At 47.3% G+C, this 26,916-nt stretch overlaps 1 protein-coding gene and 1 long non-coding RNA gene across 9 annotated transcripts in view; one reads left to right on the plus strand and one right to left on the minus strand.

Annotated features, from left to right (window-relative positions):
• Positions 1-10,274, plus strand: part of LOC119952490 — a 49,653-nt gene extending 39,379 nt beyond the window's left edge. The window contains exon 3 of the long non-coding RNA XR_005457874.1: positions 10,068-10,274. This is a non-coding gene — a long non-coding RNA (uncharacterized LOC119952490). The remainder of the gene's footprint in view (positions 1-10,067) is intronic.
• The window catches only part of elf1 (E74-like ETS transcription factor 1), a 307,622-nt gene that overhangs the window by 90,565 nt on the left and 190,141 nt on the right, over positions 1-26,916 (minus strand). The window lies entirely within an intron of this gene.

The raw sequence follows: 26,916 nt of genomic DNA on the forward strand, positions 1-26,916 counted from the left end.
AGAACAAACCAAGTTTATTCAACTTCTCCTCATAGCTGGGGCAGCACGGTGGCCTAGTGGTTAGCACAACTGCCACACGGCGCTGAGGTCCCAGGTTCGATCCCGGCTCTGGGTCACTGTCCGTGTGGAGTTTGCACATTCTCCCCGTGTCTGCGTGGGTTTCACCCCCACAACCCAAAAATGTGCAGAGCACAGTGGCCTAGTGGTTAGCACAACAGCCTCACGGCACTGAGGTCCCAGGTTCGATCCCGGCTCTGGGTCACTGTCCGTGTGGAGTTTGCACATTCTCCCCGTGTCTGCGCGGGTTTCGCCCCCACAACCCAAAAATGTGCAGAGTAGGTGGATTGGCCACGCTAAATTGCCCCTTAATTGGAAAAAAATAATTGAGTACTCTAAATTAAAAAAAAAAAAATGTGCAGAGTAGGTGGATTGGCCACGCTAAATTGCCCCTTAATTGGAAAATAAAATAATTGGGTAATCTAAATTTATAAAAAAAAACTTCTCCTCATAGCTAATGCCCTCCATACCAGTGTGGTAGTATGACTAGAGGTACTACAGTACCTGGTAGTGCTGAGCCACCATTGATGGAGAAGGCTCGCTGATCATTGGCCCAATGGTTTGTATTTCATTGGTCAGAGTGTAAGGTAGCGAGGGCAGCACGGTGGCCTAGTGGTTAGCACAACCGCCTCACGGCGCTGAGGTCCCAGGTTCGATCCTGGCTCTGTGCCACTGTCCGTGTGGAGTTTGCACATTCTCCCCGTGTCTGCGTGGGTTTCGCCCCCACAACCCAAAAAATGTGCAGAGTAGGTGGATTGGCCACGCAAAAATTGCCCCTTAATTGGAAAAAATAATTGGGTAATCTAAATTTATTTTAAAAAAAGAGTGTAAGGTAGCTCCGCCCAGTGAGGCGGAGTATAAGAGCCCGTGTTTCCCAGCAGCCTGCCTTTTCTGTACTCGAGCTGCTGGGGAAACATCTCGTTGATTAAAGCCTTTAATTCGGACTACATCCTCGTTTCAGTAGTTATTGATTGCGCATCAGCCAGGCAACATCCTGGTAAATCTCATCTGCACCCTCTCTAAAGGGACCTTGGCAAAGGCCTTACTGAAGTCCATATAGACAACATCCACTGCCCGATCTGCATCAATCATCTTTGTGACCTCCTTGAAAAACTCAATCAAGTTAGTGAGACAAGATCTCCCCTTCACAAAACCGTGCTGCCTCTCGCTAATACGCCCATATAGGCGGCACAGTAGCATAGTAGTTAGCAATGATGCTTCACAGCGCCAGGGATCCGGGTTCGATTCCCGGCTTTTGTCACTATCTGAGTGGAGTCTGCACCTTCTCCCCGTGTCTGCGTGGGTTTCCACTGGGATTTTCATAGTAACTTCATTGCAGCGTTTCTGTAAGCCTACTTGTGGCAATAGATTATTATTATTATGCTGTATGTCTGCCAAAGCCCAGGGGAGAACTCCCACACTCCCGACATGTGACGCCTTTTGTACCCACATCATCCCAGCATTCACATGACCACAAGGGTCTACATAATACTAATAAGCTTTTTTATTGTTACAAGTAGGCTTAACACTGCAATGAAGTTACTGTGAAAATCCCCTAGTCGCCACCCTACCTGTTCGGGTACACTGAGGGAGAATTCAGAGTGTCCAAATCACCTAACAACATGTCTTCCGGGACTTGTGAGAGGAAACCGGAGCACCCGGAGGAAACTCACACAGACATGGGGAGAACATACAGACTCCATACAGAAAGGTCAGTGGCCAAGCCGGAAATCGAACCCTGGTCCCGGGAGCTGTGAAGCAACAGTGCTAACCACTGTGCTACCATGCCACCCATGTACTACCATGCCGCCACATACTTGATATTGTCCGTCTCTCACAAGATAAGACTTCTGCTCACACCTCTCTTCAGCCTCAAGAAGCAAACCAACCTCACCATGTGAGAAGGTGACACCTTCCATTTTCACCAATCTTGTTACTCAAATTAGAAATTATGTGGAGATGCCGGCGTTGGACTGGGGTGAGCACAGTAAGAAGTCTTACAACACCAGGTTATAGTCCAACAGGTTTGTTTTAAACAACAGCTTTCGGAGCACTGCTCCTTCCTCAGGTGAATGAAGAGGTATGTTCCAGAAACATATATATATATATACACAGACAAATTCAAATGCATTGTCTGGCATCTTTGAATTTGTCTGTAGATATATGTTTCTATAAATGGTAGATATTTCTGCAGAATGCCAGCAAGAATCTACCCCACAAACATCCGTTTTGCCTCTTAAATACTTCAGGGTGTGGCCTCTGACACTGGTGGCGCTGGGCTACAGCAACCAAAAGTAACTAACTACCGAACTACAGCTAGTTCTGTGTAGCCTTGTTGCCATACAGTGACTGCAAAGTAAAAGCACACACATATACAGGCACTAGGGAGGCTTTGTTGTGTAATCAATCCAAGCATTGAAGGCCCTGCAGATAATGTAACTGACACTGCTGCAGTGTGGAAATTATTTTACCAAATAATGTGTTTGACTGTTCCAGGAGGAGGGACCTTGGATTTTCTACAATGTCAACTTAAATTTGCAGCGGCAGTGTAACTATTTTCCCAATTTTACTCAAGTATCTATTACAATTGGGGCAGCACGGTGGCTCAGTGGTAGCACTGCAGTCTCACAGCGCCGAGGTCCCAGGTTCAATCCCGGCTCTGGGTCACTGTCCGTGTGGAGTTTGCACATTCTCCCTGTATTTGCGTGGGTTTCGCCCCCACAACCCAAAGATGTGCAAGGTAGGTGGATTGAATATGCTAAATTGTCCCTTAATTGGAAAATATGAATTGGTTACTCTAAATTTATAAAAAGACTTTTTAAAAGTATCTATTACAATTGATATACCCTGCATAAATACACACAGATTCACTGAAGGGGCTGGCGGGGGAGAAACGTAGCTAACAGTTAGATTTTACTTTAAACATTGCAAAAATATGCATAGCTGCATGCAAATAAGACACAAAGCAGGCCTTTGAATCTCATTTTCAAGAGCCATCATAATTAAAAACCAGTTTTGTTTACAAGAATAAACAAAGAATGTTCTGATCTCCTGAGCCAGTATCAGCTCTTCACAGCCCAAATGCTCCAAACACTTTGCCCACCCTTTCCCAGGTCCTTTTAAAGTTTTACTTTCCTGACAGTTTATCCTCCTAAATTATTATATTCTCTGCCTCAAACCCCCAACTCTGATCCGATTCCAACGATCTCCCACGTGAATAAAATTGTCCTCTAACCATTACCTTCATTCTTCCCATAATTACTTGTGATGCACTAATCACAGGAAAAAAACTTTCATTCTTTATTTGCTGAAAAGGTTTGATAATTTTGAAGTTTATTAAAAATTGCCCTCAAACATCTGTTCCAATTGTGAATGTTGTTTTAAAATTTAGAGTACCCAATTCATTGTTTCCAATTAAGGGGCAATTTAGCATGGAAAATCCTCCTAGCCTGCACATCTTTGGGTTGTGGGGGCGAGACCCACGCAGACATGGGGAGAATGTGCAAACTCCACACGGACAGTGACCCAGAGCCGGGATCGAACATGGGACCTCAGCGCCGTGAGGCAGCAGGGCTAACCCACTGCGCCACCGTGCTGCCCTCAATTGTGAATGTTTCATTGTAGATCGCAAACATATTTCTGTGAAATCTTTGCTGTTCTCTTCCTTTAATGTCCTGCCATGACAAAGAGTCCAGAACTGCACATATCACTGCCAAATGCGCCCCCCCTCCTCCCCTCCCCGGTCTTGTGGAATATTTCTTGGCTGTTTCATTCAATACCTCAAGTCAAAAATCTTGAAGCTCGGGCAGCACGGTGGCACAGTGGTTGGCACTGCTGCCTATGGCACTGAGGACCTGGGTTCAAATCCCGGCCCTGGGTCACTATCCGTGTGGAGTTCGCACATTCTCCCCGCGTCTGTGTGGGTTTCACCCCCACAACCCAAAGATGCGCAATTTAGGTGGATTGCCCACGCTAAATTGCCCCTTCATTGGGAAAAATAATTCAACACTCTAAATTTTTTTTTTTTAATCCTGAAGCTTATGTGTCTTTCTAACTCATACTCCTTCCTTGCTCAATAACTTATATTGAATGAGTTCTGCTGATGTGATTTTTCACAATAATTCACCAATGGTTTAAATGGAATTAAATGGAAGTTTCCTGACAGTTAAAACTTTTGTATTCCTTTCTCAAGAGTTACAAAGACAATGCGCAGAGCAGAGAGGGCAAGCCCTTAATCCATCTCCTTGCTTGCTTCAAAAACCAATTCAAATTGAATCCAATTCATGGTCCACACAAGAGAGAGTCATACTAGGTCGAAGCTGACGAGAACTGACTCTTTTACTGAAGAGACCAGGCAGATGAAGTGCAGTTGCGGCTGGCTCTGGGGACGTACATCCTGCCGATCAGGATGTGCGCCAGATTCAGCATTTTGATTGTTATTAATTATGTACAGGCGAGTTCCTCTCTTGACTCTCTGGTGGGCCCACAGCTGATGTATCTACCCGCCCTCAGCTGGCAGGTTCAAATGTCCTAGTACCATATTTATATACCAGTCCAGCACATTCATATCACCCTCTCCAGTCCAGCCCACCTGCCTTCACCACACTGTGGTAGCATGGTGGTTAGAACAGTTGCTTCACAGCTCCAGTGTCCCAGGTTCGATTCCGGGCTTGGGTCACTGTGCGGCGTCTGCACGTTCTCCCAGTGTGTGCGTGGGTTTCCTCTGGGTGCTCCGGTTTCCTCCCACAGTCCAAAGATGTGCAGGTTAGGTGGATTGGCCATGTTAAATTGTCCTCTGTGTTCAAAAAGGTTGCATGAGGTTGCTGGGTTGCGGGGAGGGTAGAGGTGTGGGCTTGGGTAGGATGCTCTTTCCAAGGGCCGGTGCGCACTCGATGGGCTGTATGGCCTCCTACAGCACTGTAAATTCTGTGATTCTGTGATACCCCACCACCTCCCCTGATGAGATCATCAATTCACGAGACACGTGCTTTAAGATATGAACAGTGGTTTTAATCTACTTACAACAGAGCCAGCCTGTAACACGATGAACCCTGGATGAACTGGTTGGCTGGCTCTGGGCATCGATCTTTATACAGCAGTCCAGGGGGAGGAGCCATGGGCGGAGCCAAGGGTGGAGCCCTGTACAAACTCCTATGCATTCCCAGTGCTACTCATCCTAGTGGTCGGGCAACGCAACTGCGCTTACAATAATATGGTATCATATATATTACAGTGTGAATTACATTCACCACATTCACCCCCTACAAAAAAGAATCAAGTCCGGCGGGGGTGGTGGTTCACAAACTGAGTCTGTCCGGTGGTCGAGTCGTCCGCTGCGATCTGCGGAACACCGGGGTTGCAGCCTCTTGTGGTGGCTGATGGGTGTTGTGGGTTGGGGTATGGTGGCGGACTTCGGGGAAGATTGCGTCGGAGCTCCATACCCGTCTGGTTCGACTGGGGACTGGGGGCGCTGGGAGCTAGCCGGTGTGGGTGCGCGAAACAATTGTAGCGAGCTAGTGGGCTCAGGAGCGCGAGAGGGCGGCTGGGTGGGATGTAGAGTGAGGGGTACCTCTGCAGTGATAGTGGGGATGCTGAATCCAGCGGGTGCTAGGTCCCAGAAGGATGCGGTGTCCTGACAGCCATCAGGGAACTCTACGAAGGCGTACTGGGGGTTTGAGTGAAGCAGGCGCATCTTCTCTACAAGGAGGTCAGTTTTGTGCGTCCTGACGTGCTTCCTCAGGAGTACAGGGCCCGGTGTCTTCAGCCATGCCGGGAGTGAGACCCCTGTGGTAGTGCCCCTGGAAAAACTAAAGAGCCGCTCGTGAGGGGTCTGGTTGGTGGCGGTACATAAGAGGGACCTAATAGCGTGAAGCGCGTCTGGGAGGACATCCTGCCAATTGGAGATTGGGAGATTCCTGGACCGGAGGGTCAGTAGGACGGTCTTCCAGACCGTCGCATTCTCCCTCTCCACCTGCCCGTTCCCCCTGGGGTTGTAGCTGGTAGTCCTGCTCGAGGCGATGCCCTTGTCGAGCAGGTACTGACGCAGCTCGTCGCTCATGAAGGACGAATCCCGGTCGCTGTGTACGTAGCTGGGGAAACCAAACAGGGTGAAGATACTATGCAGGGCCCTAATGACTGTGTGGGAGGTCATATCGGGGCACGGGATAGCAAAGGGGAAGCGGGAGAACTCGTCTATAACGTTTAGGAAGTAAACGTTCCTGTTAGTTGAGGGGAGTGGCCCTTTGAAATCGATCGCGAGGCGTTCAAAGGGCCTAGAAGCCTTGACCAGGTGGGCCCTGTCTGGTCTATAGAAGTGCGGTTTGCACTCCGCACAGATCGGGCAGTTTCTGGTGACAGATTTTACCTCCTCAGTGGAGAAAGGCAGATTTCGGGCTTTGATGTAATGGGCGAGCCGGGTGACCCCCGGGTGGCTGAGGTCGTTGTGGGTGGCTTTTAGGCGGTCGCTCTGTGCGCTGTCGCACGTCCCGCGGGATAGGGCATCTGGGGGCTCGTTGACCTTCCCCGGTCGATACTTAATATCGTAGCTATAGGTGGAGAGTTCGATCCTCCACCGCAGAATTTTATCATTTTTAATTTTTCCCCTTTGCGATTGTCAAACATGAAGGCAACTGATCTTTGGTCGGTGATGAGGGTGAACCTCCTACCTGCGAGGTAGTGCCTCCAGTGATGAATAGCCTCCACAATGGCTTCCTTTTCGACTGCCGAGTGTCGGAGTTCCGAAGCAGAGAGGGTTCGGGAGAAAAATGCGACTGGTCTCCCTGCCTGATTTAATGTGGCTACAAGAGCTACCTCTGAGGCATCGCCCTCAACCTGAAAGGGGGTGGATTCATCCACCGCCCACATGGCCGCTTTGGCGATGTCCTCCTTGATGTAGTTGAAGGCCTGGCGAGCCTCAGCTGACAGGGGAAATAGTGTGGCCTTAAAGAGTGGGCGGGCTTTGTCCGCATATTGAGGGACCCACTGGGCGTAATAGGAAAAAAATCCCAAGCACCGTTTGAGGGCCTTGGGACAATGAGGGAGAGGGAGTTCTAAGAGGGGACTCCGTTTTCCACGGCATAGCCAAGGATGGCTAGTCTGGTTGTGCGGAAAACGCTTTTCTCCTTGTTATATTTTAGATTTAGTTTCTGAGCCATCTGGAGAAAACGGTAGAGGTTGGCGTCGTGGTCCTGCTGGTCATAGCCGCAGGTGGTAACATTATCCAAGTACGGGAACGTGGCCCGCAGCCCGTACTGGTCCACCATTCGGTCCATTGCTCGCTGGAACACTGAAACCCCATTTGTGACGCCGAAGGGAACCCGGAGGAAATGGAAGAGGCGGCCATCGGCCTCGAATGCTGTGTAGTGGCGGTCCTCCGGGCGGATTGGGAGCTGGTGGTATGCAGACTTCAGATCCACTGTGAAAAAAATCCGATACTGGGTGATCTGGTTAACCATGTCTGCAATCCTGGGGAGGGGGTACGCATCAAGGAGCGTAAACCTATTAATGGTCTGACTATAGTCTACGACCATGCGGAATTTTTCCCCGGTCTTGACGATCACCACCTGAGCTCTCCAGGGGCTGTTGCCGGCCTCTATGATCCCCTCACTGAGGAGCCTTTGGATCGCCGATCAGATGAACACCCTATCCTGCAGGCTGTATCGCTTGCTGTGAGTGGCTACGGATTTACAGTCCGGGGTGAGGTTGGCAAAGAGAGGAGGGGGGGGGGGGGGAGATTCGCAACGTGGCTAGGCTGCAGATAATGAGTGGGGGTAGGGGTCTGCCGCAACTGAGGGTGAGACTCTTGAGATTACATTGAAAATCGAGTCCCAATAAGAGTGGGGCGCAGAGTTCGGGCAGGACGTAGAGTTGGAAGCTAGAATAGCTAGCGCCTTGGATTGTGAGAGTCGCGGCGGTGCGCCCTTGGATCTGGACAGAGTGGGAGCCCGAAGCGAGGGAGATAGTTTGCCGCGCAGGGAAAACGGAGAGCGAACAGCGTCTTACCAGATCTGGGTGTACGAAGCTCTCAGTGCTCCCAGGGTCGAAAAGGCACGGCGTGCTGTACCCGTTAATTTGGACCGTTGCCATCGGGTTGTGGAGGTGCTTTGGGCGTGATTGGTCCAGTGTGACTGTGCTGAGTTGCGGGTAGTCGGCGGCTCGATCAGCTGTGCTGGAGTGGCCCCGTGATGACTGCCCTCTGAGTTCGTAGTCGTCGTGGTAATTTTCAGAGTTTGGAGGGGATGGATCCCACGATGGCTGCCCCCATGTGCCGCACATGACCGGCCGCATGGCGGAGGATTGCCAAGATGGCCGCCCCCATGAGTCGCACATGTTGGGTGGGAGCGGAGTCGGCATACAGGCTGCAGCATTTCGGGGCCTGCGGGCCTGTGAATTCAGGGAACGAGTGCTTTGAGCCATGGGAGGGTTAGAGGCTGGGGCTTTCTTCGCCAGATACACTCTGGCATAGTGTCCTTTTCGCCCGCAGCTGCTGCAGGTCGCGTTGCGGGCCGGGCAGTGCTGCCGCGGGTGCTGGGGCTGGTCACAAAAGTGGCAGGCTGGGGCAGCATTGTGGCTGGGCGGCCGTACGGCGCAGGCCTGGGGGAGTCGCTGGTCGGGGGCCCATGACGGGGTCGGGGGGTCCACGGGGAACGAGGTGAGGCTGCGAAATGAGACCTCCATAGTTGTAGCAAGTTCAACAGTATCTTCAAGATTTTGGGCCCCCTTTTCCAGCAGTCGCTGGCGCACGTAATTTGATCTCAGGCCTGCAGCAAAGACATCGCGGACAGCAAGTTCTCTATGCTCTGCAGCAGTTACAGCCTGATAGTTATAGTCCCGAGATAGAGTTTTTAGTTCTCTGAGAAATTCTTCGAGTGATTCCGTAGGCCGCTGGCGGCAAGTAGTAAACACGTGTCGCGCGTAGACCTAATTTACAGGCCTCACATACATTTTGTCGAGTAGCGCTAGAGCTTCAGTATATGAGCCGGTACAGTTTAGTTGAGTGGAAGTTCTGTGGCTTATCCTTGCGTGCAGTAGGCTAAGTTTCTGCTCCTCCGTTGTTTCAGCTGTGCTTCCTTCAGCCAGGTAGGCTTTAAAACATCGGAGCCAATGCAAAAAGATTTCTTTTGCCTCTGCATCCTGTGGGTTGAGTTCCAGTCGCTCAGGCTTGAGGGCTGATTCCATGATTGTTCCTTACTGTTTCTTAAGTAGATTAAATTGATGATACCATCAATTCACGAGACACGTGCTTTATGATATGAACAATGGTTTTAATCTACTTACAACAGAGCCAGCCTGTAACACGATGAACCCTGGATGAACTGACCGGCTGGCTCTGGGTATCGATCTTTATACAGCAGTCCAGGGGGAGGAGCCGTGGGTGGAACCAAGGGTGGAGCCCTGTACAAACTCCTATGCATTCCCAGTGCAACTCCCCCTAGTGGTCAGGCAACGCAACTGCACTTACAATAATATGGTATCATATATATTACAGTGTGAATTACATTCACCACATCCCCTATGCAAATATTGCTAACTCTGTATTCTGATACACACATTAAATCCCGAAAGACTTATTATAAGGAACTCAAAATATTCAAAAAGGCTTTAGTGGGTCTTGTTATATTGGCAAAGATTATCAAATCACTACTTTGGTAAAGCAACAAGAAGAGTTTAATCTTAATTTTTTTTTGAAAAAGCATCCTTTGAATTTGTGTTAGTTTTTAAATCAATCTTCTAAAAGGGCAAAAAGACATGGCCATTAATAAACACCATTATGGTTCACCAACTACAATCTATAATTTTAAAAAAACATTGTACAATAAGGTACATGTAACAGTCAATTGGAAAATGAACTTTCTTAAAATGTTGGCATCTACCTAAAGTAAGTAGTTAAATTAGGCAATCTATCACAATGCCTGAGAAATTAATCACTATTACCTACCAATTATGGAGGCCTCAGAGACATTTGTTCTAATTAAGTAGCCATTTTACCTCTCTCTTCTCTTTTGTTCAAGGGCAACGCGGGCCATTGCAGGAAACATTTTCTACTTCTGCTGCCTCGAACATTCAGCCAATTCAGATCTGTTGGAACCGGACTGTCCAGTTTACACTCAAGTCAACTTTCCCTAAGATGTGTGCTGACTTGTCAGTGAGATCAGATTACAACTCGTAGGAAACTCTGTAAACACCTGTGCACGCCATTAAACAATGCTTTGCCATTCTGATAGAGTCACAATAAATCTTCATAATTTCAGCTGAACCTTTGTATCTCCAGGGGAAATGCAGAGTACCTACAAACCAGATTAATCCGTATGCATTAAACATAACAATCCTGGTATACAGTCCAAACTATTATACAGGGCAATAATTAAACTTACCCTCTTCATCAAACATAAATATCAATAATTAATCATAATAAATTTCACACACTTCCCACAAGTGCATTGAATAGTACTTTAATACCTTATTTATATTAATCCACATCTTCAGAGACAGCATTGCTGACATGTAGTTCATATGCCGGACAACAGACTCCTGAAGCAACTGCTCTACTTGGAAGCCGATCATGGCACGGAACTCTCAAGATGACAACAGAAAAGCTTTAGGGATGTCCTCAAGAATCCTGAAGCAGTCAAACATCCAGGCCGCCATGGGAGTCTCTGGCCTGTGACCGACCAAAATAGAGCAGGTCCATCCGGGAAGGCATCGAAAACCGTGGGAGACTACCTCGGGAACGCAACGGCAAAGTCGAGAAAGCACACAAACCGTAATCCTTCAAATGCCACCACTTGCAGTAGATTCCGCAGATTGTGCATTGGACTGGTCATCTCAGATTTCATTAAACTGAAGAGGAAGCAAGTCACCCTCGATTCTGAGGGAATGTCTAAGAGCGAAGAGAGCCTTCATGTCCAGGACAGTCGTGCAAATCAAAAGTTCCACATGCCCTGGAGATGGCTACCTCATTTATTTTTTAAAATAAATGAAAGTAGTAACTTAAAGCAAAATACAGGTGTAGATTATACAGACAAATACTCCAAGATTTGCCCTGCATAAACGTACATTACAACAGTGGCTACACTTAAAAAATATGTCATTGCCTATAAAGCACTCGGAGATGTGCGGTGGTCATGATAAGTCCTATAGCTTTTATTTAATAAATTTAGCATACCCAATTCATTTTTTTTCCCCAATTAAGGGGTCATTTAGCATGGCCAATACACCTAGCTTGCACATTTTTGGATTGTGGGAGTGAAACCCACACAAACACGTGGAGAATGTGCAAACTCCACACGGACAGTGTCCCAGAGTCGGGATCGAACCTGGGACCTCGGCTCTGAGAGGTCGCAGTGCTAACCCACTGCGCCTCCGTGCTGACCCTTTTTACCCCCCCCCCCCCCAATAAAGGTGGCCAATTCACCTAACTTGCACATCTTTTTTGGGTTATGGGGGTGAGACCCACGCAGACATGGGGTCACACAGACAGTGAGCCAGGGGCCGGGACCAAACCATGAATTGTTAAAGACTGGTGTATTACTTACAATTGCAGCACTTAACTAGAGAGAAGATAATCATTAACAAATCCAATAAGGAATTCAGAACAAGTTTCTTTACTCAAGAAATGGTAAGAATGTGGAATTCACTACCACATGGCAAGGTTGAGGAGAATGATATAAATGTATCTAAGCATTCTCCCAGTGTTTGCATGGGTTTCTCCCCACAACCCAAAAGATGTGCAAGCTAGGTGGATTGGCCACGATAAATTACCCTTAATTGGAAAAAAAATGAATTGGGTACTCTGAATTTAAAAAAATAATTTAAAAAAAAAATAAATAAATGTGTCTTCGGGGAAAGAGGATAGAAGGATAAACTGATCGGATTAAGGATGAAAAAAGATGGGAGGAGATTTGCAGGGAGCATAAATATGGCTGGGACATGTTGGTCTATTTCTGTGCTATAAAATTTTATGTAAATTCAATGTCATTTTTTTTAACCAAAAATATATGGAGGAAAAGCCTTTGAAGCTGCTTGGAAGCCATCTTTGATGGAATGTTGGTTCTTTGCACAAGCAAGAGGATTAAACTAGATTTACAGAAGTGAACCTTTTAAGAAGTCAACTTTAGCAACGACACACACAAAAAAAATCATTCCACTGATCCCATGAATGAAAAAAAATGTTTTTTTTTTAAAGAGTATCCAATTCTTTTTTTCCAATTAAGGGGCAATTTAACGCGGCCAAATCACCTACCCTGCACATCCTTTTGGGTTGTGGGGGTAAGATCTACGCAGGCACGAGGAGAATATGTAAACGTCACATGACAGTGACCCGGATGCTCGGCGCCGTGACACAGCAGTGCTAACCACTGTGCCATTGCGCTTATTGTTCGCATTAATTGAGATTTAAATTTTGCCCATTAATTCCGATTTAATAAGGCCACGTATTGGGGTGGCACAGTGGTTGGCACTGCTGCCTTACGGCACCGAGGACCCAGGTTCTATCCTGGCCCTGAGTCACTGTCTGTGTGGAGTTTACACATTCTCCCCATGTCTGCATGCTCTCACCCCCACAACCCAGAAATGTGCAAGGTAGGTTGATTGGCCACTCTAAATTACCCCTTAATTTTTTAAAAAGACCACATACTACTATCCGATCAAAAGGTACACATCACATCAGTGAAGAGAGTATAATTGTCCTTTGACCTTAAGGTAGTCTGTGATAATAATCGGCTTCTAGGAGGGAGAGGGCACTGTATTCACAAACAACTGAAATCAATATTGCAAGAAGCTAAACGATTGTACCAACATCACCCATTTGATGGTTGTGACTTTCATTCTGTTGTCAGATTACCTAACAGCTACACATGTAAATGTGATTCGAGGGGCAGCACGGTGGCACAGTGGTTAGCATTGCTGCCTACGGCGCTGAGGACCCGGGTTCGAATCCCGGCCCTGGGTCACTGTTCGTGTGGAGTTTGCACTATTCTCCCAGTGTCTGCGTGGGTTTCACCCCACAACCCAAAGATCAGGGCCGGCTCAAGGCACCGGCAACTCGGGCAGTCGCCCGGGGCGCCATGTGCTAGGGACTCGGGTCCCGCGCATGCGCAGTTGGGCAGGTGCCAACCAGCGCATGCGCGGTGGCCGCCCTCCCCAGGGCGCCCCCCCCCCCCGCTCGGTCCGCTCCCACCTCGGTCCGCCCCCCCCCCTGCCCCGGTCCCCCCCCCCCCCCCCGCGCCCCCGGTCCCCCCCGCCCCCCCTCGGGTCCGCCCCCCCTCGGGTCCGCCCCCCCCGCCGGTCCGCCCCCCCGCCGGTCCGCCCCCCCCCGCCCCTCCCCTCGGCCCTGCCCCCCCTCGGCCCCGCCCCCCCAAGGGCGCCGAAGTTCAGCTTGCCCGGGGCGCCAGCAACCCTAGGGCCGGCGCTCCCAAAGATGTGCAGGTTAGGTGAATTGGCCACGCTAAAATTGCCCCTTAATTGGAAAAAATAATTGGGTACTCTAAAATTTATTTTAAAAATTTGAAAAAAAATTAAATGTGATTTGCACCAATAGAAGTTTACAGTGCGCGATCCATTCACATATTGTTGAGTGCATGATCCAGTCAGAAGCAATATAACTAGGGATAATGCAGAGACCTTGGAAGCGATTGAATGGGCACGCAGCAGCCGTAAAGCAGCACATCACGACCGATAGAAGCCAGGAGACCCAGGTCCCGAGATCTACCCAGTCACAATGCCTCGCGAGATCTAACACGGCCTCGCGAGACATTGCGATGTAAATTCCGCCCACTGTGGGCGGGATCACATTTTGGCAAATCTGCATATTACAGTGAGACTACAAGCCTCACTCTAATATGCAGTTTCTCGAGGTGTTGGGATCTATCCACTTCACCTCAGAGATCTCGGATGAGCACCATTCAGTACTGGTCTCCACAGACCAGATGTAACGGCAGTCATGGGGGTCACCCAGGGGCGTCGAGGCTCCCAGGTGCATACTCTGTGAGCAGGACCTGGCACTGCTGATGCCAGCTGGGCACCCTGACACTGACAGCCTGGTACCTTGGAACTGCCACCTGGATGCCAGCCTGCATTACCAATGAGCCCAGCTGGTACTGCCACCTGGAAGGGGCACTGCTAGGGTACCAGGTTGGCACTGCCAAGGTGCCGCACTGGCATTTGTCACACGGTGGCAATCTGGCCAGGGCTGCCATGCATTGGTGCTGGGTGGGGCGGCATGGGGGCCCCCTCATAGTGAGTTGGGGCTTTGAGGGGGGGGGTCAGGGGTTGCATCAGAGGCTCCAGAGATCAGGTCGCCAATCTCTCGCTACACCGAGGAGTTCCAGCGAGCAGAGCGCCTCAGTGCAGAAAAGGGGGCTATGAGTGGCTATGGCCGCGCATTCCCCGCTGAGGCCCCTTATCTAACCTGAGTGCCATTCAATAGCGTTGTGTTTCTCGGCACTGAGCGTGCCAGGAAACACACGGCTAAGCGCGCTCGCCATGGGACTTTTGTTCCCATTTAGTTCAATCACGCCCCTTATTTTTTCTAAAAATTGCTGCTACAATCGTACAAGTTTTAAACCTGGTGAAAGAACATTTCTAATCCGCTGATTAATCCAGTCGTGCAAGAAAGGATTCAGCTAAACTGGGAAAATGCTACAGAAGACTGGCAGAGACACAAGATGGCACCACTCCCTTCAACCAGTTACAGCAGTACATCCATAATTGTCAGACACACTTAATTCTGAGTTACCTTCCCCACAATATTAGCTTTGGCTTAGTGGTATTACAATTCAGAAGGTTGTGGATTTGAATCCCACTCCAGAAGCTGACACTTAGTGCTGTACAGTGGAATTGTTGAACTGACAGACATGTCATCTTTTGAACAAGACATTAAACTAAGACTTCATTTGCCCTCCCAGCTGGACATAAATTAAAACTTGGCACCATTTAATGAGCTGGGTTCTCCAAGTGCCCTGAGCACCATTCATACCTCAACTAACATAAACACAGATCTGGCAAGTTTTCTCATTGCTGTTTGTGGCACATGCGTTTTGTTTGCAGGACTCTTGCTGTGCACAACTCAACATTTGCAGTTCTGTGCATTATCATAACTACACTTCAAAAAGTACTTTATTGACATTAAATCAACTTTTAGTGGTTCAGTTGGTAAGATTCTTGCCCTCAATCAGAAGGTTGTGGGCTCAGGTTTTGCCCTGGGACTTGAGCACAAAACTCTAAACCGAGAGAGAGGGTAGCATGATTGCACAGTGGTTAGCACTGCTGCCTCACAGCGCCAAGGATCCGAGTATAATTCAGGCCTTGGGTGGAGTTTGTACTTTCTCCCCATGTCTGTGTGGGCTTCCTCCTGGTGCCTTTCCTCACACAGTCCAAAGATGTGCAGGATGGGTGGATTGGCCTTGCTAAATTGCCCCTTAGTGTCCAAAGGTTCGGTAGGGTTCCCTTTCAGAGGATTGGTGGAGGTTCGATAGGTTGAATGGCCTCCTTCTACACTGTAGGAAATTTATGATTCTAGAACCTGTTTGTAAAAGATCCCATGGTACTCTTTCTAAGAAGAGCAGGGGAATTATCCCTTGGGGTCCTGGCCAATATTTGGTCCTCAACCAACATCATAAAAAAAATGATTTTATCATCATCACACTGCTGTTTGCGGTGGTTTTTTGAGCGGAAATTAGCTTTTGCATTTTCTATATTACATTTCAATCTATCTCATTGACTGCAAAGTGCTTTGGAATGCCTGCGATCATGCAAGTCACGCTCTCTTTGGATTTTTGAATTATTGAAGGTGCTTTATTAAAAATGGAAATAGTTTTGTTCGCATACTGAGCAACATTAAAACAGCAAAAAAGAGGGCCGCAGGGTGGCGCAAGTGGTTAGCACGGTTGCCTCACGACGCCGAGGTCACGGGTTCAATTCCGGCTCTGGGTCACTGTCCGTGTGGAGTTTGCACATTCTCCCAGTGTTTGCATGGGTTTCAACCCCACAACCCAAAGATGTGCAGGGTAGGTGGATTGGCCACACTAAATTGCCCCTTAATTGGAAAAAATAAGTTGGGTACTCTAAATTTAAAAAAAAAACAGGAAAGAAATCACTGACTCCCAACAGATAAACAAAATTCCATTTTTCTTTTAAGTAATATAATCAAAGGTAGAACTCACGACGCCCTTCACTTATTCCTACGGTCCCAGTCTTCACTGAAGACAGTTTATAGGCCTACAGTATGGTTCCTGTAAGGACCAAGAACGCTCTCATTTTTCTCGTGAGTTGTCATTCACTTGCGAATTCTCTGGCTAAATTTAACATGAAAATTGGTTTTGACATAAGGGATTTTCATTGACAGTTCTATTAAAAGGCAATGCGTTTTAAATTTACTGCCCCACACCCAAGCTAATTTCCTGTGTGAATGACCAAATGTTTCTTTCTGTAGCAGTTGGTGAACCTGAAGAAGTACAATCAATAGAACTCCTGCCCAAAGCAGATAATTGTGATCACAATTTCTTATATTTACCTGTCCTATAAACAATGACTGTGATGATTCAATTGGCGTTGTGCTGACTTCCTACAGATAATATATGTGACAGAATGGAAGTTATTTTAATTCAGGCCAGGAAACAGAAGAACACAATAAATAGGAGCAGTTATAGACCATACGGCCCACTGTTGTTAATTTCCCAAATTCTTCAGGTTAACAGTCAACTTGAGTTGAAAACAAAATAGCAGACAAATAAAAAGGTAGCAAGCATCGAGAGTAACAAGTGAGATGCGATTTTTCCAGTTACAAGATTAGCAGGCATCTAGAGACATTGAGTCGTGAATGACCACATCAGAAACATTGTGTACCAGAGATCAATGGGGCTATACAAATGATAATTCTAAAGGGAAAAAATTTAATTTTTTAAATAATTTGGAGTACCCAATTCATTTTTCCAATTGAGGGGCAATTTAGCGTGGCCAATCCACCTACCCTGCACATCTTTGGGTTGTGGGGGCAAAACCCACGCAAACACGGGGAGAATGTGCAAACTCCACACAGACAGTGACCCAGAGCCGGGATCGAACCTGGGAACTTAGCGCCGTGAGGCAGCAGTGCTAACCAGTGCACCATCGTGATGCCCTAAAGAGAAGGAATTTGATAGATGTTGACAGCCAAATTCACAGAGGGGTATATCAAAGAAACTGAACAGTATAACTGCCAACACCTGTGACTATTGAAGGATTTTAGGAGTACTGGCTTCTAAATATTGGAACAACTTAAGAGTTAAAAGCCAGGGGGCATAGTGTGTTTGGCTGCAATGGGCATGTTTTTAAAAAGGGTTTTGTTTGGTTCTAGTAAACAGCAGGTGAAGTTGACAAGAATATGGACTGACTGGGGAGGCCCGTGGGGCGTTAATGTACTTTTGCAGCCTACAGCGATCATGGGCGGGATTCTCCGACCCCGCGCCGGGTCAGAGAATCGGCGGGAGGGGGGCACGATTCACACGACACCGCTCTGACACTGGTCCGCCGATACTCTGGTCACCGGAGAATCGACACCATTGGTGCCCGCACCAACAGCGCGGTACCGGTCGGGGGCTGCTCTATACAGCCCCCCCCCCCCCCCCGGCGATTCACTGCGAGTGGCCGCCGAGACAGGCAGAGTCCCGCCGGCGCCATTCGCGTGTGGTCCTACCCGGCGGGGCCTCGCCGTTCATCCTGCAGGGGGCGGCCTGGTGCGGTTGAGGGGGGGATCCGACCCCGGGGGTGGCCTCCACCGTGGCCTGGCCCGCGATCAGGGCATACCGATCCTGGGCATACCGGGCAGCTTCTCCTGATGGGGGGCCTATGTTCCTCCGCGACGGGTCCCTGTAACTCTCCGCCATATTGCATCGGGGCCAGCGCAGAAAGGAGCCCATGCACATGCACTAATCCGCGCCGGCCGTAGCGCACATGCGCAGACCTGCAGCACCGGTTCTGACGCCAGTATCAGCAGCTGGAGCTGTGAGAGTTGCTCTAGTGCCATGCTGGCCCCCTGTATGGCGCAGGATCGCTGCTCCTAGGGGCCTATTGATGCAGTCATAAAATGCAACGGCATTTACGATGGTGTCAAAACTTAGCCTCAGGGTCAGAGAATACCGCCCCATGTATATTTCAACTTGGGGAGATGAGAACATTGCTGGATGGAGCTCAGAAAGGGAGTGAGTTTGGAGAAGCGTTGAGAGTGGAGCTGAGTTCTGATCTGCGTGATTCCAAGTCCACAATTCTTCCCCAGTAGGATAGTTTAAAAAAAAAGAGTAATGATATTTTAAATCAGGGCAGTCTTGTCTGAGAAGAGCCTGAACCAACTTGGTTGAAGCAGCTATTTGAAGATATTCAGCCAGAGTTTAAAGGGGTTCCAACCAGAGCCAAAACAGTTTTATAAAGCATGTATTACTCTATGCCATGCTAATTTGAAGATGCATTAAGAGCTCTATGTTTCTTTTCTTGTTGCTTAATGGGCAGCGACTATTGCCATGGCCAGGAGCAGTTAGCTCAACACAAATCTGGAATTTTCCAGGCTCTACTTTCTAAAGATCTGGTTGGGGAATGTCTTTATCATTCACTAATCTGGGGGTGGGGTTTTAAATATATTTTAAAATATAGAACAGAATTCTCCCATGCCCCCACCGGCGAGTTTAACGGGGGGGGGGGGGGGGGGGGGGATAAGAATTAGACAGGAGCCCCAAGAACCTGTTTTACTCTGACGGGAATTTTCCACTGTGCCAACCATGATAAATCGGGAAATCCGCTGGAGTTTGGCGTGAAATGCATTTGCATGCTGCTAATTGGTTGCAGATGAAGGCCCAACTACCCATACCTGGTTAACCAGCAGGAAATCAAGCTGGCACAAAACAAGTTTGGAACAAAGTGGGTGCAGATATCAGGACTTAGCAGAACAACACCTAGGGCTGCTTCTGGAGTGCAGTATGGAGGCTGCCAGCAAACCTTGACCACAGACCATCACAGCAGTGGGTAGGGGGAGCATCTACAGTGGATCTTTCGGATTCAATGTCATAAAGGATGTTCATCTTCCAGCCTCAGAATGTTCAATGTCATTTTCAGGAGGTGCACCTTCTTTTTTTCCCAATATAGGTCAGTGATTGTTTAAAAAATAAATTTAGAGTACCCAATTCATTTTTTCCACTTAAGGGGCAATTTAGAGTGGCCAGTCCACCTACCCTGCACATCTTTGGGTTGTGGGGGCGAAACCCACCCAAACATGGGGAGAATGTGCAAACTCCACACGGACAGTGACCCAGAGCCGTGAGGCAGCAATGCTAACTACTACGCCACCGTGCTGTCCTTTAGGTCAGTGATGGTGGCTGCTTTTTCAATATGGTGCCCAGACAGGAGGGCGGACTATGCACCATCAGGCCTACCCCACCATGGTATATGGTGCAAAGCACCCAGTTGCATAATTGATTAGGTCGGGGCCGTAGGATTTGGTGTGTTTTCCCGCCGTCCTCCATAGCGTGAACACTCCACATCCCCACCCCCGCCATGGGACCTGGATGGGAGAATTCCGCTGATTGTATGCCACAAAGCATGTTATGAAATGGATGAATGACTGTTTGAAGATAATTCATTTTCCAGTTGCTCCATGAAAGACCACGCATCAGATATTTTTAAAAACATTTTGATTACACATCGCCTCCAAAAGGAAATGCACTTACTCAGAGAGGCAAAAAAAAAGTGTCCTGATCAAATTATCTCCACAAAAACTCAAACAGTAACAGTACTCCCCACTCACAGTTTGATGTAAGGTTTACTCTCACCTGGATCTGCCTGCAAGTGAACATGTAGCAATACCGAGGGAATGAAACCCAGAATGAAAGGGATTACTTCACATTTCGCTGGCTATGAATTTAAGCAGAAAACAAACATGAGTAGGATTTAAAGAGGTAGACCATGTGGTAACAGTGGTTCCTCATTAAAAAGTTGGATGGATAAATGGCCACGAATGGGATTAAGGGCTGCAGTGCCAATTTCAGATAGGCCCAGATGTTACCTGGAACTTTGATTCTCCTCAACCAAGAGTGAGAAATGGTCAATAATGCTCATAATACAATGTGAACAATTTGGAGTAGGGCAACGAGAAACCTTCCACTAACGAGTCCCAATAGAGTCAACGATCAAATAAATTGTAGCTGCTATGAAAGGAACAGGCTCAACAGGCTGAATAGCTTTATCTATCTAACCAACAACTTCACTCACTAACTTCATGCTTCATTATGACAATTAAGTTTTTTTTACAAAATAGGGTGCAATCATTATTTTTGATGATTTAATTCACTTGTATTATGGTTTTAATGCTCCTTTTGTTATGAGCTGAATTATCATTTTCACAAGTGGGCTTGATACCAGGAATAGCCACTTATTAAATAGAAATATATACTTTTTTAAAATGCAGTGCACCAGACACCGTGCGAATGCAAATGCAGAAGTCACTGGAAACAGTTAGCAGATCAAGCAGCCTCTCTCTCTGTGGGGAGAGTGGAAGGTCAGGTTAAAATTTCATGGCCCGCGAACCTTCATCAGAACCTCCCAAACACATTTCTGAACTTGTTAACATGTTAACTTGGCAGAGTACTGCCTCCAGTCCTCCCTCCCCACCTGCCCCACCCACATTTCATCATTAACAACTGCTGGACAATTTTTAGTCTCTCAAGGGGTTGACTGTTCCAGAGATACCATTCTGCCGTATCGCACCAAAATGTCCCTCATTGATCTGGTTGGTGAGACCATGTCAGCAAATTGACTGTGGAGAGTGCCACTGTGACAAAAATAAAGGCTCAGTCACACTTCTAACCCCATGTTTATAGGTGTTTAATATCCACAATATCGACCGTCACTTGACTACTTCCACAGCCCATTTTCAGCTTTAGTTACAGACATCAGTCAGGATAGAATCCTTGGCTTTCGTTTTCAACTACACAGACGAGCCATTCATGCCACAGAACTATATTTGTTCTTTCAATGGTTGAAGTCAAAAGGATGACAAATGGATTTGATTGTGACAGATGGGCACCACTCCAAAATGGTAGTTCCTGGAATAGAACCATCGAATCCCTACAGTACAGGAGGAGGCCATTTAGCTTATCAGGTCTGCACCAACTCTTTGAAAGAACACCCTACCCAGGCCCAGTCATCTGCCTTCTTATCCCTGCAACTCTTTAACCCCACCTAACCTGTAAATCTCTGGACACTAAGGGGCAATTTTAGCATGTCCAATCCACCTAACGAACTCATCTCGAGACTGAGGGAGGAAACCAACACAGATACGGGGAGAATGCACAAATTCCGCACAGTCTACGGCCGGAATTGAACCAGAGTGCCTTGCACTATGAGGCAGCAGTGCTAACCACTGTGCCGCTGAATATCAGATGTCCTGTGCCTTTAAAAGTTTTGGAAGAGAAGAAACTTGATTCTTTTTTTGTTTTGAATTTCATTCCCTTTGTTCTTGGTTACACCTCAGGGGGTGTGCTCCAGGCTTAACCATTCCACAGGGGTCATCAAGAAAAAGGAGAGAGATCGTGGGCAGAGGAAGCAGTAAAGAACCTCGCGTAAGCTTACTGTTAAAGGAGCAGTTATGTGAGCAAACGCAACAGCTAATCTCTACGTTGCAAGGAACCCACAAACAGCAAGTTTAAAAAAATTACCCGATAATCTATTTTTGGCAGCTATGACATCCAATGCAAACCTGAACAATCTTCCTTCAGCTTCCACTGTGACATTGTTGCCACTCTCATTGGACTGCATACAAGGGAGCGTAAGAGCCACTTAAACGAAGTGAGAGGCAAATACAGGAAGCAGCAACCAGTCTCACCACACAAGCACCTGACCTGCTAACGTTTAATCTGTGGAGATGGATTGCTATACAGTCAGTGTTGAAATGCACAAGGGTGCCTGACAAAATTGACAGAGATCCTTAATACTCCCATTCATACATGTAATGGGCAGGGATAAAAATGAGGAGAAAATATGTGTCTACTTAATCCGCTAGATAAGCAACAGAATCAAGCTTATTTACTGCTTTGATTTGAACGTTGCCTCAGATTTTACAGTGCCCTTTAAAACAGTGCGCAAAAGGCCTGAAACCTACTTTCTACATTTAAACCAATGTCAACTTGGGCGCTATCATGATAATATTGCCAAAGTCTGAAACTACAGGCAAACAATGCAAGGGTGGCCTTTAATAGCTTCTGATTGTCTCAGCCTGCAAGGGAACATATCATAAGTAAAGGGAGAGATGGTGGTGCAGGGTTATGTCACTGGGCGGGTAATCCAGAGCCCAGGCTAATGCAGCTGGCGGAATTTAAATTCAATTAATAAAACTCCAGAATTTGTGTCAGCAAACTGTCATCTATTGTTGTAAAAACCTACTTGGTTCGTGACTACCATTAGGGAACGAAATCGGTCATCCTTATCCATTCTCACCGACAGGGTATTCCAGACCCACTCTTGCCTGTCCCCTAAAATGGCCTAGCAAGTCACTCAGTTCAAGGCAATTAAGGGTGGGCAACAAATGCCAGCCTTCCCAGCGATGCCCACAACCTATGAATTAATATTTTTAAAAAGTAGCCAGAGCCCCAAATGAAGGGACAGAGAATCAGCGGGCACAATATTATGCAATGACAATATACGTGTCCGCTTGTGGTTGGTCAAGTGTTACACAGTCAAACGACCCCAGTTGCTTGACCCATCCCTTCAGCTATGGAAATGTTTATGGCAGAGGACCAAAGAAGAAACAGCATTTTCAGACTCAGGCAAAGTTATTTTTACATATTAAAACAAAACAGTGCCATAGAAAATGGAGGGGCTAAGAATCATTCTGCACAATTGTTCTCTTTCTTTCTTTTTTCAAAATAAACTTAGAATACCCCCCAATTATTTTATTCTTTTTTCCAATTAAGGGGCAATTTAGCATGGCCAATCCACCTAACCAGCACATCTTTGGATTGTGGGGGTGAAACCCACGCAGACACAGGGAGAATGTGCAAACTCCACACGGACAGTGACCCAGAGCCAGGATTCGAACCCAGGTCGTCAGCGCCGCAGCCCCAGTGCTAACCTCTGCGCCACCGTGCTGCCCCTGCACAACTGTTCTTGGCACAACGATTAAACTGCATTTGCGTCAAATTCCCATGTAAAATTCCATTTTAAGAAAATTCTAAATGAATGGGTTAGCAGCTCGTTTAAAACAGATACTTGAGGCAAACCAATTAGCCAGAATGCTGAAAGGAATTTCATCTCTTGTTGAGACAGTCTGACTCTGAGGCTGGAGTTCACGAGATTCGAATAGGAAAAGCCAAGTTGGAATGCACTGAGGTAGAAAACGTGGTTGAGGAAAGAGCTCCTTCTGCCAATGTTCTTGCTATCCCCTGGAATAGAGCATGAAACGCTCCAGAGCTGCACTGTCAGAAGTGCCATTTTTCAGATGAGACATTAAATGGAGGGGGCCTGCATGCTCTCTTGGATAGATGTGAAAACTTTCATACCACTATCGCAAAGAGCAGCGAGTTATCCCTGGTGTCCTGGCCAATATTGATCTCTCAATCAACATCACAAAAACAGACTATCTGGTTATTACAATATTAATGTTTAGCCTTCACTTCTGTACCTTTTATTCTCAGGGCAATGGACTGAATTATTCCTCCACTGTCTTGATATTTATTGTTCTTGCACCATTTTGGGTATTCCCGCAACCACAAAAGGATTAATTTCCTGAAGTGAGGAATGACCAGATCCCGTCAGCTGTTATAAAAATTCTGCAGGCAGAGTGTATAACAAAGAACGCACACTCCAGTGCTTTTCAGACCCTTCCCATCATAACACGAACCAGAACCTCACCCGATTGCAAATGTGTTACAGCTTGGAAAAGAGTTAAACTGTGGGACAAAGGTCCAACTTCAATTCACCCACGACTTTCATTTGGAGCAGCGGTACAGTGTTTTCTACAATGCCACACATTGAAGGATTGAGAGTCCAAAAATAAACAAATCACCCAGGCTTCTCTGGCAGATCGCTATCTAGTGAGAGCGTAGTCAGTAAGTGACGAGTGATGGAGCACCCCTCAGTTTTCATACACCCATGTTCTCATTAGTTACAGTAAAATAAATGAGCTGTTGCAGTAAATTCATTCTTGGGATGTGGGCATTGCTGGCTAGGTCAGCATTTGTTGCCCATCCCTAATTGCCCTTGAACTGAGTGGCTGGCGAGGCCATTTCAGTGGGGAGCAGTCAAGAGTCAACCACATTGCTGGATGGGTCTGGAGTCACATGTAGGTCAGGCCGGGTAAGGGTGGCAAATTTCCTTCCCTGGAGAACATTAGTAAACCGGATGGGTTTTTCTGATGCCCAATGGTTTCATGGTCATCATTAGACTTTTAATTCCAGATTTTTATTGAATTCAAATTTCTACATCTGCCATAATGGGATTCAAACCCAGGAAGGCAGAGCCTTCCCCTGGAGTGATGGATTACTAGTCCAGTGAGAACACCAGCACCTCACCAAGGAATCACCCAAGTCAGCAGCATGAGTCACTGGACAAGACTTTCTGCCTCGTTCCAAATTAGATCCAGGCTGTTTTGCACTGGCTTGCTGTGCTATCGGTCACTGTGGGTGTAAGCCTACAAAATGACAGAGGCCAAAGACACATGCCCTGCACCACGTTTCTTTTCATTTGCACCACAGGACAAAAGGGAACAACACTGTTGGGTTTAAATGTCCAGCAGCCACTGGACGAAGGGGCCATACAGCAAAATAAGGCCGATGGAAGTAGTTGAAGGGTGAGGCAAAAGGGAGCTTCTCGATAATTTGAAAAATATATTACTGGTGGCGTTGAGGAGGAAGTGGCAGACAGTCTTCTTTGTTACCACAATACCCCGCCCCCCGCCCCCAAATGGCACGACCCATTCTCCCCCTCACCACTCCATGTCTGACACCTTCCATCCTCCTCACACTGGCCCACACGACCACCTCCCGACTGATACCAACTATCCCCGCCCCTCTCACTGACACCCCAAACTGACATATCTCATTCCCCCTCACCCTGCTCCCCGAAATCTATCATTCCTTGCTGCATGAACTGCTTGCATGTATGATTAGCCTTCCCAGTGGTGCCAATGCTGTCAACGTTAAGTTTCGTTTTCCACTAATACATCTCCAACAGATGTTTGGGCCGTATGAACATTTCGGTTCCCTCTTCGCCTTGCTTTTGGACAAGCTTTAAGCAGGAATAAGTGACACCACCTTCTTCACACAGTGGAAGAGGAAGAGCTACTGAAGGCCTGTCATCTGCAGAAACCCGAGCGAGTAAGCAGCTGATTCAACAACAGCAGGTGGATTCCCTGGCCCTTAGCACAAGCCCTCTGCAGCTGAGCCACAGTTCCAATTAGAGTGGAACAAGCTTTAAAATAATACTTCACATCAGCAACAAACAACAGATGAGAAACCACTGCACACACTAAACAGCTGGTAGCAGTGCGGTAGCTGGGAGACATCATTAAACTATGTGAATACGGGCAAGTTGAATTGGGGCCACGAATTGTCTTTGAGCTCAGATACCTCCAAATACAGGACTGCTATGATTGACCTAATTACAGATACCTTGGCACAATCTCCTCCCAAATCTATTCCAAGAGATTTCACTAGGCTGTGAATTCCCTCGAGAACAGAAGATTACAAGGTGACCTAATCAAGGTGTTTAAGATGACTGGAAGTCCAGAATAAGGGGGTCATAAACTTAAAATGAGAGCCTTGCCATACAGGGGTGATTTCAGAAAGCCCTTCTACACTCAAGGATAGTGAAAATCTGGAACTCTCTGCCCAGTAAAGCTGTTTTGGGTTCAATTAATTGAAACAGTCAAAACTGAGATGGATGGGGCAGCACGGTAGTTCAGTGGTTAGCACTGGGACTACAGCACTGTGGGCACGGGTTCGAATCCTGGCCCTGGGTCACTGTCCGTGTGGAGTTTGCACATTCTCCCCTTGTCTGCATGGGTTTCACCCCCACAACCCAAAAGATGTGCAGGTTAGGTGGATTGGCCATGCTGAATTGCCCCTTAATTGGAAAGAAAAATAATTGGGTAGTTTAAATTTATTTTTAAAAAACAGAGACGGATAGACTTTTATTAGGTAAAGGTATTAAGGAATATGGAACTAAGACAGGTAAATGGAATTGAAATACAGGTTGAGAGAAAGTGGCATTGGGGTAATGTCACTGGACTAATAATCCAGAGGCCCAGGCAAATACCCTGGTCACATGGGTTCAAATCCCATACTGGCAACTGGCATTATTTAAATTCAATTAATGAAGTCTGGAATTAATGAACAGCTAGTCTCAGTAATTATGAGCAAGAAACCAAAACCCTTCTGGTTCACGAATGTCCTTTAGGGAAAGAGATCTGTCATCCTTGACTGGTCTGGCATATACTCAGACGTGCTGGCCTATACTCCATTGTATAAAGTCATTACAGAAAAGCCACTTTGTAATCAAACTGAATGCACCATCCGGCATTGACCTAAGCCCTGGAAACAACAATGGCAAATGCAGCACTGTCAACCCTGCAAAGCCCGCCTTACTAACATCTGTGGGTTTATTCGAAAATTGGAAGAATTGTCCCACCGACTAGTCAAGCAACAGCCTGCTCACAGCCGCAAGTGTGTACCATCTACAAGATGCACTGCAGTAACTTATCAAAGCAGCACGGTAGCCTTGTGGATAGCACAATTGCTTCACAGCTCCAGGGTCCCAGGTTCGATTCCGGCTTGGGTCACTGTCTGTGCGGAGTCTGCACATCCTCCCCGTGTGTGCGTGGGTTTCCTCCCACAGTCCAAAGAT

This window comes from Scyliorhinus canicula, chromosome 17, assembly GCF_902713615.1.
Source record: "Scyliorhinus canicula chromosome 17, sScyCan1.1, whole genome shotgun sequence".
Classification (NCBI taxonomy): Eukaryota; Metazoa; Chordata; class Chondrichthyes; order Carcharhiniformes; family Scyliorhinidae; genus Scyliorhinus; species Scyliorhinus canicula.